The sequence below is a fragment of the Aplysia californica genome, unplaced genomic scaffold (assembly GCF_000002075.1).
Source record: "Aplysia californica isolate F4 #8 unplaced genomic scaffold, AplCal3.0 scaffold00117, whole genome shotgun sequence".
NCBI classification, from domain to species: Eukaryota; Metazoa; Mollusca; class Gastropoda; order Aplysiida; family Aplysiidae; genus Aplysia; species Aplysia californica.
Window position 1 is genome coordinate 824,168 of NW_004797387.1, and position 6,867 is coordinate 831,034.

The 6,867-nt window shown below is 39.3% G+C and overlaps 1 protein-coding gene across 1 annotated transcript in view; it reads right to left on the reverse strand.

Annotated features, from left to right (window-relative positions):
* Window positions 1-6,867, reverse strand: part of LOC101860884 (aromatic-L-amino-acid decarboxylase) — a gene marked incomplete at both ends in the record, with an annotated part of 21,976 nt that overhangs the window by 1,559 nt on the left and 13,550 nt on the right.

The following is a 6,867-nucleotide window of genomic DNA, read 5'->3' on the forward strand; positions in this document are numbered from 1 at the left end:
CCCCCACACACACACACATCTAAGCTCCCTGTGTCAGCTAGAATGTCATATAATACTGCAATACTATGTCATCAATGTGTCAATAACAAAGCTCCCTCATATCTTAGTGATCTCATCCAGATTTATGTTCCATCTAGATCACTAAGATCAGTCGATCAGTATCTTGATATCAGTAAATTCAATTTCAGTACAATGTTATGTAAATGACTATGTATCAATTTATGTATTTTGCGAATTGTATTGAGTATACATGTATTATTTTTTAATTTTATTATGTCTTTGTTTGCGCTCATTTCGTAACGATGTGTAAGCGTGCGCGTGTGATGAACAAGTGTGTGTCTGTGTGTGTCTGTGTTTGTGTGTGTGGCATGCATGTGTGTGCCCATGTGTGTGTGTGTGAGTGTGTGTGTGTGTGTGTGTGTGTGTGTGTGGCATGCATGTGTGTGCACATATGTGTGTGAGTGTGTTTGTTTGTGTATGTCTGTGTGTGTGTGCTTGCGTGAATATTGTTCGTACATGCATTTATGTAAAGTACCTATGACTGTTCACACGGGAGTGGGTGCTATAGAAAGGATCTACATTATTATTATTATAACAATACCATAATTTCCTTCTTTCACACAAATGCAAGTGGAAACTTGACTTTTGGCACATACAAAAATAATATGTGAATGGTAATGATCATTCAAGCAGTTCAGGGCACCCTTGGTTCTTTCCCTGTATATTTTTGCACCATTACACTTTTAAAACCTTGGTTGTATTGTTATCAGTTTAAAAAATGCTTTCATTATTCTCACTTTTCACATGCAAACATTGGATACAGCAAATTTGATAGTAGGGCCTGACGACTCTGTTACATGCAGCAAGTTTCTCTGTATCACACCATAACTAAGTTTTGAGAATGTGTCTAGCTAGAGGTCTCATCCGCAATAGCGAACATTTTGAATTTTGTCATACAAAGCACACTTAATTAAAGAGGTGCATGATTTGAGTTTGAGAAGAAAGAGCTATTGTGTACTCTGCTGTGTACTGTACTTGAGAATTGTTTGGTTTGTTTTTGTCTTGTCTCAGGAAGGCTCCACTGGTAGGTCTTTGTTCCATTCTGTAATATATCTGTCTAATTTCTTTCTGAACTCACAGCATTATGTGTGTATGACGGTAGTCATGTTCATGTCCTCATATGTAATCGACTCAAACATTTATCTCATTACATTCACTTTCCCCATCCAGCCCTTGATGCTTCTATGACTCTTTACCTCCCTAGGAAAGGACTTCAGTTTGCTCTTGAGTTTTATCCTCTCACCTTCATGAAATCATGTGTCATATTTATTTGTTACTAAAGGTTTTTTTTCTAAGAGTTAGTAGTCACTCTTTCCATTAGCATGTGTATGTCAAATTAGGAAGGGAAGAATATGGACTCAAACTCAACTACCCCTGCCCAATCAACTCCATCTATTTTTATTCCTCTTTCACAGATGTACAGACATTAACGATAAAGCTGTGGCAATGACCAAACAGACAGGAATCCTGAACCATCAAGCCATTGAGCCTGTGATGACTCACCTGGTAATTTGCAAAGAATTTTCATCTCCTTTTTTTTCTTTCTTGAATGTAGATGTTTTACACCCTCATCGACACAGCTTAGATCATTAATTAGGAGGCAGCCTTCAACTTTACCTGTCAGGGCCAACATGGGCTGAGTCTAAGAGGGATACAATGTCCCAGCAGAAAGACTGAAATACTCAATAAAAATTCTCCACCCACAGGGGAACCAGACTCTGGTTGTTTGCATGCTATGGCAGAGCACCTAACTGCTGCCCCACAAAAGTCACTGGTTTTTCATCTCTATTCATGTTACTGCGGATTTTGTTCACATTACGTTAGTCTGAAATTACTCCTTCCTTTATGTATCCGGATGTTGCAACTTAAAGAAAAGGCAGGGTATGGAAAGTACATTCGAGTGAAAAAACAAAACAGCACAGGGTATAATGTAAACCTTTTATAGAAAGCGATAAGTTTTTCAGAGGCTGTATTTCTTTTATAAGACAATCTTCAGGAAATGATTGTTTTAATTTGTTTGATACATGCTCACTGTTGCCTACCAAGTTTAGCAGTCACCGGCAGCCAGCTAGAAGGATAGTTTTATTAATACACTTTACAGTCTGCATTCTTCACATCTACGTAGGCGAAACCATTGCTTTATTTCTATCCATCATCATTGTATAGATTTAACGCTCCATTCAACACTGCAAGGTTGTTTAAATCTTTATCTCCAAGGGGGGTAAACCCACTACGCCGGGGCCCTTTTTTGGTGCTAAATCTAAAAATGACAAAAACGTCATTAAATGAGTCATTAAATCGAAACTATCATACCTATTTTGATAGTTCTTCATCTAATGAATGAACTTCCACTTCCAGTGTAAGAGACCTGTTTTTGGCAATTAATTAGATGTCGAAGTCGTCGTAAAGGAATGTACCCCTGGCGCTGTCAGCGGCTCATAGGCACATGGGTTGAGCGGCTTGCAGGAGATAAAGATAAAGAGTTAAAAGGCGGGACCTCCAAATTTATAGTCCATCTCAGATGGAACGGAGCCAAATGGGCGGAGAGTCATCAAACATTCCCTGAAAAAACCCAAGTTCAGTGCCCCCTATGAAGGATTCAAACCAAGCCCATCTGCTCCGTAGTCCAGCATGATACCAACTGAGCTAAAAGTTAGTCGTATTTTTCTCCAAAATGTTTCTGTCTTGTTTTGTAAGATCTGTTGTGATTAAAATTTTGAATTGAGCAACACCTAATAGTGTCTCTCTTTTGAGCAACACCTAATAGTGTGTCTCTTTTTAATGCCACATATCTGCACATGACTTGACAATGTTATGCTTCAGCTATTTAGTAGAATGACATGAGACCTTTGTGAAAGAGTTGCTTGGAGGAAGAATGTGGAGCCGGAGAGCCAGGGGTAGACAAAGAATGACAAGGAGGGACAACATCAAAACATGGACTGGCCTGGGTAGAGCAGAGTGTGCAACAGCAGCTTGCGACCATCAAGGATTGGGGGGTCATTACACATCAAACTCTTGAGTCAGAGATGACACTTCCAGGTATTCAAGGTACACTTTTGGTCAGCAAAAGAATGCTTGATACATAATGGCGGGTTTATCTCTATTGCAGACTGATGTGCTGAGCTCACGGCTATCAGGGAAGGTTGACGTCCTGCTGTTTAACCCTCCCTATGTAGTCACTCCATCAGAAGAGGTATGTGAATGAACCAATAATATTTGTACATATGTCCAATGGTTAGGATTTTCGACTCTTAACTGAAATATCTAGGGTTCAAACTTCATCAGGGGTCTGACGTTGTGTCCTTGAAAAGAGACTTTTGCATGAATGTTATTCACCTTACCTAAGTGGGAATGGGTACCGGGTTGTAGACAGTCAAAGATTGTGCTATTGAAGCTAGAGAGGTGAGCAGTTTAAGTCTGATTCCCTGTAAAGACCTCTTTGTTGACACCCACCCCTTGGCGCTCATATGACCTTATGCAGTTGCGAGTGCCGTAAAACCCTCTACTATTAAAAAAAAAAAAAGATCTTGTCAGTTTTTAGAGTTTGAGCCCTTATCAGACGCTTGTACTGTGTGCCTTCTTTAAAGCCGAGAATGTTTCTGAGTCTTCTTGGGTTTTCTGAAGTAATGATATAGACTGTAAAGGGCATAGAGCTTGCTGTTGGGCAGAGCTACACCCATTCGACTTCTCTATTCAACATTCACATTTTTTACGCTATTCACAGCTATTTGAGGAGTGTCAGAGTCATTAGAATGCAGTGTGATTTTTGTTTGTTTGTTTGTTACAGATGATGGATTTTAGTCTTTTTCCTCAAACCGTAGTAAAATTTAGAGCATTTTATATCTGAAATCATGGACATATATTCAGAAATACTCTGTACTTAATGGTTACGAGACAGAGTGATAAGTGGAGCTGACAAGAGTTGTACAGCATGCCTCTAAAGAGTATTCATTACTATTCAATATTCACAAGTCGCACCTTGATTAGCTTTAGCAAGGGCTCTTGACTCTCGAAGGGCAGCGAATGCTTTTCCATGAAATTAACAGTAAGCTGTCAGAATGAGCTCCTTTTCCCCATATTCAAAATTCGAAGCGGTATGAATGGTATTAGTATACACTGCATGCAAGAAAACAGGCGCATGCTGTAACTAGCGCTGTGAATAAGGAATGGACTTATCATATTAGGAAAAACACTTGCACACGTTATTCAAGTAGCTCACCGCGCTTCGAAGGATTGATGAAGTTTTTTTCCCTCAATATCACACGGCACTATTGATGAGTAGGGAGTACACTATACAATTGTTATTTATTTACTATTGTTTATTATCATTATTACCATATTATTACTATTATTGTTATAATTATATGCTCATTGTTACAGAGTGGTGTTGGTAATCAAAGGGTTAAGCTACCGAACTTGTATCGTGAGATTGCAGGCTCTGAGTTGTGGTGACAGTTCTATACTGGACTTTTGCTTAACTCTTTATCTCCGAGGAGGGTAAACCCATTACGTCAGGGTCCTTTTTTTGGTACTAAATCTAAAAATGACGAAAACTTCACTAAATGGGCAATTAAATCGAAACTAGTGAACCTATTATGATAGTACCTCATCTAGTGAATGAACTTCCGATAAAATAGACCTCTTTTGGTGTCGAAAAGTAATTTGATGTCGAAATCGTCGCAAAGGAATATGCCCGAGCCGCTCTCAGTGGATCACCAGCACAGCAGTTACGACCGGGAGCGGCTTGCCAGAGATAAAGAGTTAATGAAATACCATCACACATATATTGTTTCTATTTAGTTTATCTGATAGATAAATATAGAAAATTTTTTCTCCAGGTTGGTTCCAAAGGCATTGAGGCTTCTTGGGCAGGAGGAGATCGAGGCAGAGAAGTGCTGGACCAATTCCTCCCTAGAGTGAGAGATCTGCTCTCTCCAGATGGTGTTTTTTTTCTGGTGGTCATCGAGGAGAATGACCCAGGTTGGTTCTTCTGTTCCTGGCTCTTGTCTTTTTTTTCTTGTTTTTCAAGTTCTTGTTCTTCCTCTTTACGTTTTTTCTGTTCTTCTTCTTGTGCTCCTCCTCCTATTTTGCTTCCGATTACTTTACTTTTACTGTTTCCCTCTTTGTTGCCGTTAAGCGTCGCGGGGGAGATGCAGTTTTCTATGGTAGGCCAGCTCCGCAGCTCTTTCAGTTGTGATATTATGTTTTCTCAAGGTTTCTTTGACACCCTCAATCCACCTTTTGCATAACCTTCCTCTTCCTTCATAGCCTGAGTGCTTGGTGTTGCAGGCTCTTTTGCTTCCGTTATCTGGCAATATTGAATGCGGAAAGGGACAAAATGAGTAAAAAAATATATATATATATTTCCCCAAACTTGAAGTGCCTGTTGAAATTTGTATGGACAGTGATGAAGAGGTTTATGTTGGGGACAATGACCCTGGTTATTTGGATCGGCAGGCTTCAGGTTGAGAAGAAAGTCATGTAGAACTTGAACCAGTTAGGCCCATGGTTGATCAAAGAGCAATTTAGTCTGTAAGTAGATCTAGATCTAATCTTTTATCTCCAAAAGTTGGGAACTGAGTCTGAGCAAAAGCTTACTATATTACATAATCGAAATGATGCGAACCATATCATTTTTTCAGGGATTATATAATATGTTATGGCATAGAGAAACACATGTTAGATAGTTTAGTGAAGTTTCTTGTCTATAGCTTTACTAGGGTCTATGTTATTCATATTTGAGCTTGAGCAGAAAGATGGGTCGCCACTCCGGTCCCAGGAAACTAAAAGTCAAGTTTATACATGGCCAGTCCCATAGGTGGTAAACCGAAATTTGTGGGACCACCAGATTTTCTTCAGGTTGGTCGTATTTTCGGAGTAGGGAGATTGTTCAAACAGTGTGCGCACACACTTACACAAACACGCACACACACACAGACACACACACACGCACACACACACACACACACACACACACACACACATCAACACACCTATTGCAAATAGTATTCAGGAAAAAGGATCAAAATTTTCTCCACTGCTGAACACTACACTCTCTGCTGTCTGGCATGAAGACTTTAGTAACCTTGTTGACTATATAGATCGAATAAAGTAAAATATTTGCAAACTGTAAAGCTTTCTTGATTTTGAAACTTTTCTATTTTACAGAAGACATCAAGCATAGAATGCTTCGGGAAGGTTTCTGTGGCGAAGAAGTTGTAAAAAGGAGAGCGGGTCGAGAGCTGCTGTCAATCCTCAAATTTACACGCTTGAAGAATTCCTGAGGATGATGGGTGACTGATGGGAAGTGCAAATGGTATTTGTTTGCTGTTCATGCAAGACTGAGACTGGAATCTCCTCCACTTTTCACGCTCTTGTTGAGGATGCCGCGTGAGGCTTGGTCACTCCTGCATGTAAATGCAACATATCCTACTGGGTCTGAACAGGCTACATAAGGATACCTCCCTATAATGTTTTGTTGTTTTATAGGTCCAGTTTATAACACAGCAGACAAGATGACGAAGAGTATAGAAACAATAGTGAAGGCATTGATGGTGAAACTCAGACTGCTCGTTTTCTTTATTTTTCTTCAATTGCCAAAACCAATGACCAGCATTGTTTACATGCTACTATGCCAGGTTGGCATAGGTAGGCTAAATGGACATTACATCCCTCTCCAACTTATATAGAAAGTTCCTTACTTTATATAGTTACAAGAATAGGGAGGGATTATATATGTATTTACTGTTAATTATTTTATATGTATGTTATCAGTGATTTAAAGAATAAAATTTATCTTTATTATGT